We start from the raw sequence: 13000 nt of genomic DNA on the forward strand, positions 1-13000 counted from the left end.
CATATTCCCATGGCAAATAGAGCATGCCACCGTTTGTTGCACGCTGCGGAATTCTGCAGCGTGAACATTTAGCTGTTAGGTTCAATAGAACCGAATAGCTCCGGGGTAACGCCGCGGATTTCCGCCGCGTAAAACGTGGCAGAAATTCGGCAATGGGCATTAGCCCTTATTTAATGTTCTCTCAGACAAAAATGAGCGATAATCGCTACATGTAAACGCAGACATTGTGTACTTTTAATTTGATCGATGGATTTTAGCTAAACTTAAAATTCATCATGCAGCCGCTGAAAGACTGAGCAAAAATACTCAGTTTGAACGTATTTTACTCATCCTTCAATAGACTGCAGGATGTTCTCCCTGTGGTATGTTTACACTAGCCAGGAGGAGAATAATGGAATGTGCAGGCAGCTGTTTGCACAGCTTGGAGTGTATTTAAACACACACTGGTCTCTGCAAACAACTTCTAGAGGTTCTTTTACATGCAAATGAAGCTGATAAAGTGTTAATGTCCATTAACACTTTATACAAATAGATTGCTAAATCTTTCAATGTTTCAGTCCTTTGAAAGATTACCTTTGCACATAAAAGGGCCTGTAGTTATGCCCCTTCAACCTTCAGGGCTCAGACAGACAGACATTTTTTACATGCGTATATTCGCGCATAAAAAAAAAACATGTGACCACATCCATTGACACCCATATGTTCTTTTGTACGTGTCAATTTTATGCACATGTAAATATCGGACATGTGACCGCTACCATTGAAAAGCATTGGTTCTATATAGATGCGGATCGCAAACGCCAAAAACATTCTCAGCAAAAAACACCCGTCTGCCTGAGCCCTCAGATCACATCTGTCTTTTTGAGTTCTAAGGAGAATTGATGGATCATCAAGAGTGCATGTACCACAGGGACACCACTTAGGCTGGGTTCACACAGGGCGGATTTACAGCGAAATTTCCCTGCAGAATTTCGCTGTGGCCGCTAATACCAAAATTAGCCAGGCATGTGGACGAGACTTGTCAAAAATCTCATCCACACGGGGCGGACAATCTGTTGCGGCAAAACCAGCATTAGCTGGCGCTACGGCGCCGTTTCCTTGGATGCAGCATATCAATTCTTTTTTTCGCTGCGGCCTTGATCCTCTCTATGGGAGAGCTGGACGCAATGGAAAAGCATGTGGCTAAGCCGCTCCAAAACCCGAGGCTAAGTCCTGTAGGTTTTGAAGCTGCACTTATCCCGCAAAAATCTGGCAGTTTTTTGCTGCGGCAAAACCGTGAAGCCGTCCTGAGGAAACCCAGCATTATGGTGTGAGAAGAAGACAACACAATATGATTAAAAAGAGCATCGCTATTAAGGTATTGTGCTTTACTGCCAAGGACTTTTAGTTCGGGTCATTATATCGGTGGTCAGGAGTAGAGATGAGCGAACATGTCCGTTACGGACACATCCGCACCCGGACACCGGCTTTGCCGAACACTGCAGTGTTCGCGCGTAAAGGTCCGTGTGCCGCCGGGGGGCGGGGAGATGCGCGGCGGCGCGGGCGGCAGTAGCGGGGAACAGGGGGGAGCCCTCTCTCTCTCCCTCTCCCCCCCACTCCCCGCCGCGCTGCCACGGCGGCCCCCGAACTTTTTTCGCCCGAACACTGAAGTGTTCGCAAAGTTCGGTGTTCGGGCGAAAAAGGGGCGGGGCCGAACGTGTTCGCTCATCTCTAGTCAGGAGTCCTATGCGTCACCAAGATTTCTGGTTCCATCTATTTTAGGCCGGCTGCACACGACCGGGTCTGATTGCAGATGTGGATCCTGCACCATGACCTGCCCTGTGCCCGGCCGGTGACACCGTGTACCTGTCTCTTCATCTTCTATTTTGTACTGCGGATAGTTCGTGCGTGTCGACATCAGACACGTGCACTACAGTTTTTTATACCTCTGCTTTCCCCGCATCACCGCCTAGCAAGGACACGGGAGCGGACAATGTGAGCGGACATGCGAATGTTCTATTGGCTTGAATTGGTGCAGAATGCTGTGGATTGTCCGTGCAGGAGGCGACTGCAGATTCCGTAATTCAAACCCCATTATGTGCACAGCAGAGCCCGGTTATGGACCTATTTGGCAATATGGCTATAAATTCCTTAGTACAAAGGTTTATAGCCCCTGTACACTATTGTGCACGTCTGTCGGGAACGGTATACATGGAAACATTCTCCAAGAAGCTGTAATCTTGTCATGTGAATGAGCCCCAAGAGAACCAGGGAGTTTAAAGGGCTTTTTCTCTGCTTTGGAGTTTTTAGGAAGAACTGTTGAAAAGGCCTTGGTGATTGGAGTTAGGGTCCTTTTACACAGTGATGATCATTTCTGCGCTTTTAGGGTAAATGCACACAGGCGGAAATTCTTCAGCGGGATTTCCCACAGAATTTCCGCTCGTGCACGCTGCCATAGGATTGCATTAGATAATGCAATTCTATGCAGACTGCCGCGATTTGACCGAGTGAAAACCCGCGCGGTAAACAAATCGTGTCACCTCTGGCGCGCCGCCTCTGCTCTGCACATGTGCCGGCTGGGCGGAAGACGGCACACAGCAGAGCGGAGTAGACGCTGGAGGAGGTAAGACGCGGGGGTCACTGCAGGAGCACGGCTCGCATCCCACTGTGAGAATTCTCGCAGCGGAATCCGACCCAGCGGTCTGCATGAGGCCTGATCATCGCTCAGTGAATGGAGGTGGAGGCGGCTGGGGATCTTTCCGGCCCATCTGCCTCTATTCACAGTAAATATGCAGTAATTCATAAATGTCGGTGCATGCACGTACACTGAACGATAAGTGCCAAAATACTCACCAATCTACTACAACACCCAGACAGATGGAAATATCTAACAAGTTAGTACACACAAGGGATTGTATTTTGGCCAGAATATGTAAGCCCACAAGCCCACGTCCTCTAGATGGCGACAGGCAGTAACACACACTGAACTGGACAATTCACACCTAATGTGTAAACACCTACATACAGACCTTGAACATGTCACTGTTCACACCAACGAAGAGACAAGGGAATCCTACCCAGAACCTCATGTGTGCAATAACACCAAAGCAGAACATGCATGATGCCAAGCTCCACAGTTCTGAGAGGGAATGATATAAATGACAAATGACTAGAACCCTCTAGTAAGAGGGGCTGGTATATATGTGCAACAGACCGGTGGAGGTTGGCTAGCTGGAGCAATACACAACCAGCCAGCTCAATCATCCCACACCTGTGGAAATGTGCTGCTGGAAACCCGTAGCACTACAGGTCCCAGTAGCACAACATGACAGACACATATCGGTGTCAATGTATGTAATTCCTGCACTTCTGTATAGTAGTGCATTAGAAAGCCTATGAGGTTAGTAGAGGCTGAGCCTCCTCGGCCACAGACCCGGAGGCTACATCCAAGCTTCAGGGTTCCATAGCAACCCATTGAGACCTCGTAATCACATTACGAGGGTCCAATAGGTGACAGAGGGAGCCCCCTTCCTTTATCTGCCTCTTATATTCCGCCGTTACACTGCAACGTGCAAAGAGTTAAATAGCGTGTAACAAAAGGTATCTTCAGTCCCCACTGTTAGAACAAGTGCTCAGCCATTATCTGACAGCTGAGCACCTGCTCCCTCTGGCAGAAGAGACCTGCGACAGACTTCTAATGCAGCGCCATATTTCTACGGCGCTGAAGAAAAAAAAGAGCTTTAAACGACCGCACCTGGAAGCAGAAATGCTGCATAATTTGCCACATTCCACAGCATTTCCGCCAAGTATAAACATAACCTAAGTCAGCTTAAGGTATCCTGCAGAGTGGCATCAATAGTAATAGTGCTTGCCCTATATCAGCCCCAGTAGTGATAGTGTCCCCCACAATGGCCTCAGTAGTAATATTGTCCCCCATAATGGCCTCAGTAGTAATCTTGTCCCCCACAGTGGCCTCAGTAGTAATAGTGTCCCCCACAGTGGCCTCAGTAGTAATAGTGTCCCCTATATCAGTTCCAGTAGTAATAGTGTCCCCTATATCAGCCCCAGGAGTAATAGTGACCTCCACAGTGGCTTCAGTAGCAATAATGTCACCTTTATTGGCCCCAGCAGTAACAGTAGCCTCCACAGTGGCCTCATTAGTAATACTGTCCTCTGTATTGACATCAGTAGTAATAGTGACCCCCACAGAGGCCTGAGTAGTAATACTGTCCCCTGTGTTGGCCTCAGTGGTAATAGTGACCCTCATAGTGGCGTCAGTAGTAAAAGTGTCCACTACATCAGCCTCAGTAGTAATAGTGTCCCTTATATCAGCCCCAGTAATAATAGTGACACCCACAGTGGCTTCAGTAGCAATAATGTTATATATATATATATATATATATATATATATATATATATATATATATATATTGGCCGCAGCAGTAATACTGTCCTCTATATTGACATCAGTAGTAATAGTGACCCCCACAGAGGCCTGAGTAGTAATACTGTCCCCTCTACTGTCGCGCTTAGTAATAACAGTGACCCTCAGTAGTAATACTGTCCCCTGTATTGGTCTCAGTGATAATAGTGACTCCCCACAGTGGCCTCAGTAATAACAGTGACCCGCACAAAGGCCTCAATAGTAATACTATTACTGCTGAGGCTGATACAGGGGACACAATGATTAATGAGAATGTTTAGAATTGTAAGAATCATAAGATTTTTTGGTGACCTTTAAAAAAGAAAAGAATTGGTCACTAATTGTATTTAAAAAAAAAAATCCCTAAAATCCTATATTTTCATACTGATCATCAACCCAACTTTTCCTGTTCTGTACGGAAAACTTTTCAGCAGTCACTATTATCACAGGCAGGATTGCAATGAAAGGTAACACCTACAATACATGTAGATAAAACAGGGTGTACCATTTAAAATAGGTAATGGTCACAGCTCACCTCTTCCCCCTCCCTGCGAAATTACCATTGAACATGTCAAAGCACATGTCTAGAACAGTCTCCCATAGAAGCAATGAGTCCCTTCCTGTCCGTTGTGTAAATGATCCATGAGGCTGCTGTAAAGCGTATCTCTAAATGCGGTTGAATGCAGAATGGGCGGCCCCATAGTCATGTACTGATAATAGAATTGAAGAAAAATCTACAAATCGGAAAATAAAAACAGATTACAAAAATAAAATGTGCTATTATCGGGTTTTAATTAGTAAAACCCTTTAAGGAACAGGCTGTTATGCACCTTAGGGACTGGACACTTTTTAAAGAATTTACCCATGTGCTGGTTTTACTGCCCTATTGTTTTTCCTTCAGCTACCAACATAATTTTTCCCCTGACATATGGGGCTATTTTTATATCTTTTTTCAATGACTTTTTTTTTCTATTTTTTTTCAAAAGATTTTTTGAAATTTATACCTGTTTTTTTCTTAGTTTATTTACGCTAAAATAAAGTACAGGAAGGGGTTCCTCATTTTGCTTTGGATGTTTAGATATATATTTTTTGTATAGCTTCGGATTACAGGATGCATACGATGACGGTTTGGGTTGGTGTTGGCTTTGGGTCATTTTCTTTTTTACGTGTATAATTTTATTGTATTGTTTTGTCTTTTTTTACCAATTTTTAAAATAATTTTTGTTTACTATCTATGATAGCCATGACGTCGTTTTCACGACCGGCGGATATATGCTACCATCTGAGCTGTCTTCCACTTTCCCTCCCCCTCCCCGACTCACTGCCTCTCCTCTCCTCCGGCTGTTTGCAATGGCTGTGGAGAACAGGTGGGGAGGGGGCAGCAGCTTAGCTCCACCTCCGTCTCACCCCTCCCATTGCAAACAGTCAGAAGGGAGTAGAGATGTAGAGAGCTGTTGAGAGGGAGGAAAAGAAGAAGAAAGCTCAAATGGTAGTGTATATCGCCGGCCGTGAAAACGGCGGCCGATATACGCTCCTGTGAATTTTTTTTGCTCGTACCAATGGTAAAGATTAAAAATATTGCAGCAGGTTCTATTTTGAGTGATTTTGTTCAAGAATGCCCACTATTTTCTGTGGGTGCATGAAAAAAAGGCCTCTGGCTTCCATGACACCTGGACGGCTCCAGCTACGATTGTCAGAGCAGAGGCGTATTCTAAAGTGATAATGCGCTAAAGGTCAGTTTATTTGACGGTCACTTACCTTGCAACCTTTGCATCACATTTGCGATGTCCCTGGTGCTTCTGTTCGCGAGCCGTGAGGTGGCCATGTTGACTCTTCAGGGTATCCTTAGCTATAGGAATGTTGACTCCAAGTTTAGCTCTTAAGATGTCACACAATATCTTGCACGGCTCTCCTGAAGCATGCTCTACCTCCTATTCCCACTAGGCGGCTGATGCTTGAGTCACTGGCACCAAAACAACAGCAGACCACTCACGACTGCGCTGCCGCTTTCAATCTCTTCTCATGGGTCCTGTCCTTAAGCTGCCTGAAAAGACACAGAGGTAGGATTTAGAAGAGACTTGCATGCTTTCTTGCAATGCTAAAACCTGTAATCTCATTAGCAATTCTGACAAAGATTGGCAGGCCAGGATATGCAGTATTATTTGTGCCAAGCAGACAGTTACTGTTGAAAGCGCATTTCCTGCAACCGCGCTGTATAGAGTGAAATATCCGTAAATATAGTCATCCGTGTGAGCGATGCGCCAGTACTTTATATATCGAAGACGTAACTGCTACCTAGTACTATCCAAGATGCTTCTAATATACTCTAATCCCGGACTTGTACGAAAGGCAACAAAACCATCAGCAAGAACACTATAAACGTTCTAAACAGGTAAGTGCTGTATAATGGGTTTAATCATTTCAAGCCTAATGCCCTCTAAGATGATTAAATACTGCAAATATATATACACCGAGGGTGTGAGAGCAGTGATCCCCGTAGAGGGACTGTCCATATAGCTGCTGTATGATCCGCGCCGGGAAAAGTCATTCTACACGCCAATATCCCGGTCTTCTGCTGTGTTAGGGCATGTAAGGGGTGTAAAAGACATTAAAGACCTCTGTGCAGGAACATATGGGTAACTTCTAAGATATGATTAAAGGGAATGTCCTAGGGATAAAGAATAAGCATCTGATTGGCAAGGGTCTGACTGCATGGATCCCAACGATCAAGAAATTAGGAACTTTCACATGTCCATGAATGTTCGGACTGGTGGTCATGCGTGTGCACTACCTCTCCATTCATGACAGCCAAAGATAGTAGAGCAATTGGCTTGTCGATGTGACTACCACAGCCATGTGACCACTACAACCAATCACTGGCCTCGGCAGTCATGCTAGCATGTATGGCACATGTCTACTGAGGCCTCGGATTGGCTGAGGTTGTTAACCAGAAGTATAGTGCATCACTGCACCAGGAGAATAAAGAATGGCTGGGACCCCAGGAGCATCGGCACCAGAGTGCTGGGTGATTTAACGGAAGTGTAATGATTGCTATTTTTATAACATTTTACTGTTAGCTTTATTTCTTAAACTCTTGGACAATCCCTTTAAGAGACTGCAAAAGTGAAATTGACCAAACATAAACCCCTGACTATAATCCCTGTGGATGCCATAGAAGGTGGCTCCCGGCTCCGGATCCTTCTGTATGTGTGTCGCTCTATAAGACCAATTTCTGCATTGGCAGCACAACCCATAAATACATGACATTACCGGGCATCAGAGCAGCCGGATCAGGGCTGATCACTATTGATTTCTATTAAAAAAAAAGGGATGGTCTACCGAAGACAGATGTTTTAAAATTGAACACCTTCACCATAAAGGGCGTATATATACGCCCTCCTGGGGAAGGTTTGTGTGGAGCGGGACTGGGAGCCAATTTTACTCCAGAGATGGTGAATACCGACTATTTTTGACAGCTGATAATTCACCACAACTGCCATGATCAGCGTGAGCGCTAACACCGATGGTTAACCCTATAAATATCCAATCGGAGATTGAGAGTCCCGAACGGCGCCCTCGTGATGAGATTGCGAGGTGCTGTTCGCTTGTCATGGCAGCCCAAGGCCTTTTGAAGCCCTCAGGGCTCCCTGTGGCCTGTCATAATAGAATGCTGATAAAAATACCATATACAGCAATAAGTATTCCATCAAATGTTAAAGTCGATTAAACAACCTCAAGTTCAAGTACCCTAAGGGGACAAAAAAAAATGTATTGTAAAAAACATACTAAAAGTTAAAAAAAAAACAACTTTTCTTGTATTTATAATTAAAAAATACAAGCAAAAAAACCCCCCAAATATATTTGGTACCGCCACTAATGTAAAAGTCTGATCTAAAAAATAATGCATTATCTATCCTGCAGGGTGGACGCGGTCAGAAAAAAGAAATTACACAATGCCACAATTGCGCCTTTTTGGTCACTCTATGTCCAAGAAAAATCACTCTGCATTTCATCTAACATTTTATTAACTTGTGTGAATGCACTGGGGAATAAACCTTTTAACAGATTTGCTTTCTCCCCATCACCCTCTACCATTCTTACAGGGCCTACACATTCCATTTTAATCTGTTTATATACTGTTTATAGGAGAAGGGGCTAATAGATCCATTTTGGTGCACAGATGAATTATTGATTTACTTGTACTTGTAACACATAATCGTGTTATTACTAGTTGGGAATATTACCAGACTTGGCAGTCCTGGAGGTCACTGTTTGGCCTCAACCCATTAGTCCAGCCGTGAATCAACTCATCCACTCGCTGACGATTTGTGTCAGTGGTCGCAGCTGATGGTCTTCCACTGTGTGGTTTGTCTTCAGTGCTGGTTTCACCTTCTGTAAACCTCTTCATCCACCTGTGAACATTCCTCTTGTCAATGGTGTCATTCTGCAGCCTTTTGTGGATGTCGGACAGCCTTCATCCCTCCTTCATCAAGAACTCTATGACAGCACGTTGTTTCTGTTTGGAATCCATTACTGACCTGCAAGGAAGATCAAGATTCTGAAGCCCCCGTATAGAGGAAGAGTCCCTCCAACTACATGTGCAAGTTGAACAATCTACATCAATTAATAAAGAATTTATGACCACTTCTGCACTTTCGGTACAGCCCGCAGATATATATACGTTTTTTTTTCTTTACTAATTTTAATAATAAAATGTCTTCTTTAATAATATAGTATTTTCTGTTGCCGTCTTCTCACCGCCATAACCTTTTTATCTCTTAAAAAGCCGAGTCACAAGTATAGATCCGTGACGGGAGGTGAAACTTTTTAAAAATCTTTTACGTGATCGCCGTTATCCATTGGATAGCAGCGACCATGTGACCAAGGACCACGGCCCCCTGTGGCATCTCCAGACTCTCGGCAACGTTTCGTAGCCAAGAGCGGGGGGATTTTATATTATCCCGGCTTTTGTGCATGCGCCCGCTATTTTGGCGACAGGCACGTCCGCAACAGCCAGGGTAAGGTCCACATATAAATCCGAGGGCCGATCGTAATCTCATCTCCCCTCACAGACATAATCCATGACGGGAGAGGTTTTCTTTTACACCTTTTTTAAACTTTTACATGGTCGCTGTTATCCATTGGATAACAGCAATGAAGTGACCGGGAACCACATACAGCAGCTTCCGGTGACAGCTCTGTGCTTTTGACTACTCATACTATGATCATGGGTTATTCGGGCGATACTGGCGATCGTGTAACTGTGGGAAGGGGGCTTCTTGCGGCCCCCCCATGACAGCTCCAGGTTGTCGGTTACCTCCGGGAGCTGGCAGCCAGGAACTGCGATGTCCAGAGCCTGCAGGGCTTTAATCCCCAGAGGAAGCATGTTTTTACGTCCCCGGGAATTACAGCTCACTTAGGCAGGACGTAAAAACACTATGGAGTGGTCAGATTAGCATTAATTGTGAAAACATGTCTCTAAAAATTACCAAAGAAGTATTTTAGTCAACTTAACTTCCTGGCAGAGGATAGGATAGGAATTCTTCACTTTCACCCCAAAACATTCATAGCCACAGTGTTGTAAAAGTGCTTGGGCTTCGCTATCGCGTTTCAAGTCATACAGGTGTCACACGGGTGTATTATTATTGTGCATGCGCACTTCTCCTATATGCAGCTCGTGATGTCGTTAGCCCATTGACTTGTATTGGATCGCTCACATCTGCGGGTTTTCACACGTGTATTACTGGTGCAGAGAATAAATCCACAGCATGTTCTATCTGGACGTGTATTACGTGTGCGTGGGGATTGGCAGGCGCAGCGAGTATGAATGTCACTGTGTGAGCCCGGCCATATACTCAGCATACATAAAGGGGTCGTATGACATTAAAACACGGACAGCGCAACGGCTTTCTTAGGCTGGGTTCGCACAGGGCGGATTTCTCAGAATTGTTGTCCACACGGGACAGCGAATCCGTCGCGGCAAAGCCGGCAAAAGCCGGTGCTGCGGCGCGGATTCGCTGGCCAGGCCGCTTCAAAACCTGCGGCACAGTGCCGCGGGTTTTGAAGCAGCGCTTTTCCCGGAGGAAATCTCACGTTTTTTCGCTGCAGCCAAACCGCGAGTTTTTCGCCGGGAATCCGGCATGTGAGAACCCAGCCTTACATTACAGGACCCTGAGGGGCGGAATACGGCAGGATTACTTCATGTCCCTAAACTGTTGATCTAATTCCATGCTAGTCATCATACCCGCTCAGCTCCATGCCAGCCCTCACACCCCCTCACCTCCATGCCAGCCCTCATATCGCCCTCACGTCCATGCCAGCCCTCATAGCCCCCTCACCTCCATGCCAGCCTTCATACCCCCTCTCATCTCCATGCCAGTCCTCACAGACACCTGAACTCCATGCCAGCCCTCCTACCCCCTCACCTCTATGCCAGCCCTCCTACCCCCTCACCTCCATGCCAGCCCTCATACTCCTCTCACCTCCATGCGAGCCCTCATACCCCCCTCACTTCCATGCCAGCCCTCCTACCCCCTCACCTCCATGCCATCCCTCACACCCCCCTCACCTCCATGCCAGCCCTCATATCCCCCTCACCTCCACGGCAGCCCTCATACCCCCCTCACCTCCATGCCAGCCCTCATATCCCCCTCACGTCCATGCCAGCCCTCATAGCCCCCTCACCTCCATGCCAACCTTCATACCCCTCTCATCTCCATGCCAGTCCTCACACACACCTGAACTCCACGCCAGCCCTCCTACCCCCTCACCTCCATGCCAGCCCTCATACTCCTCTCACCTCCATGCGAGCCCTCATACCCCCCTCACCTCCATGCCAGCCCTCATACACCCTCACCTCCATGCCATCCCTCACACCCCCCTCACCTCCATGCCAGCCCTCATACCCCTCTCACCTCCATTCCAGCCCTCATATTCCCCTCCCCTCTCTGACAGCCCTCACACCCCCTCGTGCAGGGCTTCCCTCCGCAGCCTCCTCTCCTCAGGCAGCCTTGTGTTGTGGCTGACAGTCCTGCTCCTTGGTAACCAAGTACAACAACTAGTCCGGGCTGCATGCTGACTAGACCAACTTGTTACCCCCGTGCCGTACAGCTGACATGTCCTCCCGACCCCCATGCACACATACAGTATATACACACAGCAGTCTGTCTGTCTGTCGGGATATACACGATATCACTGGCGTACATATAGGGGGTGCTGGGGGTGCGGTTGCGACCCGGCCCCTGAGCCCCAGGGGGCCCACGGGGCTTACTTTGCAGTCAGTCAGGCGACACTGACTGACTGCACTTACTTTCACTATGGTCTCTGCGCAGGCAGGAAGCCTCTCCGGGCACATCGGCGCTCCTCCCAGGACCTCCGCTCAGACCCCTCCCCCATCTGGTTCTCCAGCACAGAGATCATCAGAGGGGAGGAGTCTGAGCGGAGTTCCTGGGAGGAAACGCCGATGTGCAAGAGGGGCTGCCTGCGCAGAGACCATAGTGAAAGTAAGTGCAGTCAGTGAGAGGGAACGTCCTCGGTTTGATTAAGAGGTGGGAGGGGGGTGAGTGAGGGGTGTTCTGTGTGTGATGGTGAGTGGGGGAAACGAGGGGTGTTCTGTGTGATGGGGAGTGGGGGTGAGTGAGGGGGGTTCTGTGTGATGGGGAGTGGGGGTGAGTGAGGGGGGTTCTGTGTGATGGGGAGTGGGGGGTGAGTGAGGGGGGTTCTGTGTGATGGGGAGTGGGGGTGAGTGAGGGGGGTTCTGTGTGATGGGGAGTGGGGGTGAGTGAGGGGGGTTCTGTGTGTGATGGTGAGTGGGGGAAACGAGGGGTGTTCTGTGTGATGGGGAGTGGGGGTGAGTGAGGGGGGTTCTGTGTGATGGGGAGGGGGTGAGTGAGGGGGGTTCTGTGTGATGGGGAGTGGGGGTGAGTGAGGGGGGTTCTGTGTGATGGGGAGTGGGGGTGAGTGAGGGGGGTTCTGTGTGATGGGGAGGGGGGGGGTGAGTGAGGGGGGTTCTGTGTGATGGGGAGTGGGGGTGAGTGAGGGGTGTTCTGTGTGATGGGGAGTGGGGGTGAGTGAGCGGGGTTCTGTGTGATGGGGAATGGGGGTGAGTGAGGGGGGTTCTGTGTGTGATGGTGAGTGGGGGAAACGAGGGGGGTTCTGTGTGATGGGGAGTGGGGGGGCGAGGGGGGTTCTGTGTGATGGGGAGTGGGGGTGAGTGAGGGGGGTTCTGTGTGATGGGGAGTGGGGGTGAGTGAGGGGGGTTCTGTGTGATGGGGAGTGGGGGTGAGTGAGGGGGGTTCTGTGTGATGGGGAGTGGGGGTGAGTGAGGGGGGTTCTGTGTGATGGGGAGTGGGGGTGAGTGAGGGGGGTTCTGTGTGATGGGGAGTGGGGGTGAGTGAGGGTTGTTCTGTGTGATGGGGAGTGGGGGTGAGTGAGGGGGGTTCTGTGTGATGGGGAGTGGGGGTGAGTGAGGGTTGTTCTGTGTGATGGGGAGTGGGGGTGAGTGAGGGGGGTTCTGTGTGTGCTGGTGAGTGGGGGAAACGAGGGGTGTTCTGTGTGATGGGGAGTGGGGGTGAGTGAGGGGGGTTCTGTGTGATGGGG

At 48.2% G+C, this 13000-nt stretch overlaps 1 long non-coding RNA gene across 1 annotated transcript in view; it reads right to left on the bottom strand.

Annotated features, from left to right (window-relative positions):
* LOC136591271 (uncharacterized) overlaps window positions 1-11811 on the bottom strand; it is a 34992-nt gene extending 23181 nt beyond the window's left edge. The window contains exons 1-3 of the long non-coding RNA XR_010787949.1: window positions 11712-11811; window positions 8647-8940; window positions 6161-6446 (exon numbers count right to left, since the gene is read on the bottom strand). This is a non-coding gene — a long non-coding RNA (uncharacterized lncRNA). The remainder of the gene's footprint in view (window positions 1-6160; window positions 6447-8646; window positions 8941-11711) is intronic.
* Between the last annotated feature and the right edge of the window lie 1189 nt (window positions 11812-13000).

This window comes from Eleutherodactylus coqui, unplaced genomic scaffold, assembly GCF_035609145.1.
Source record: "Eleutherodactylus coqui strain aEleCoq1 unplaced genomic scaffold, aEleCoq1.hap1 HAP1_SCAFFOLD_206, whole genome shotgun sequence".
Taxonomy (NCBI): Eukaryota; Metazoa; Chordata; class Amphibia; order Anura; family Eleutherodactylidae; genus Eleutherodactylus; species Eleutherodactylus coqui.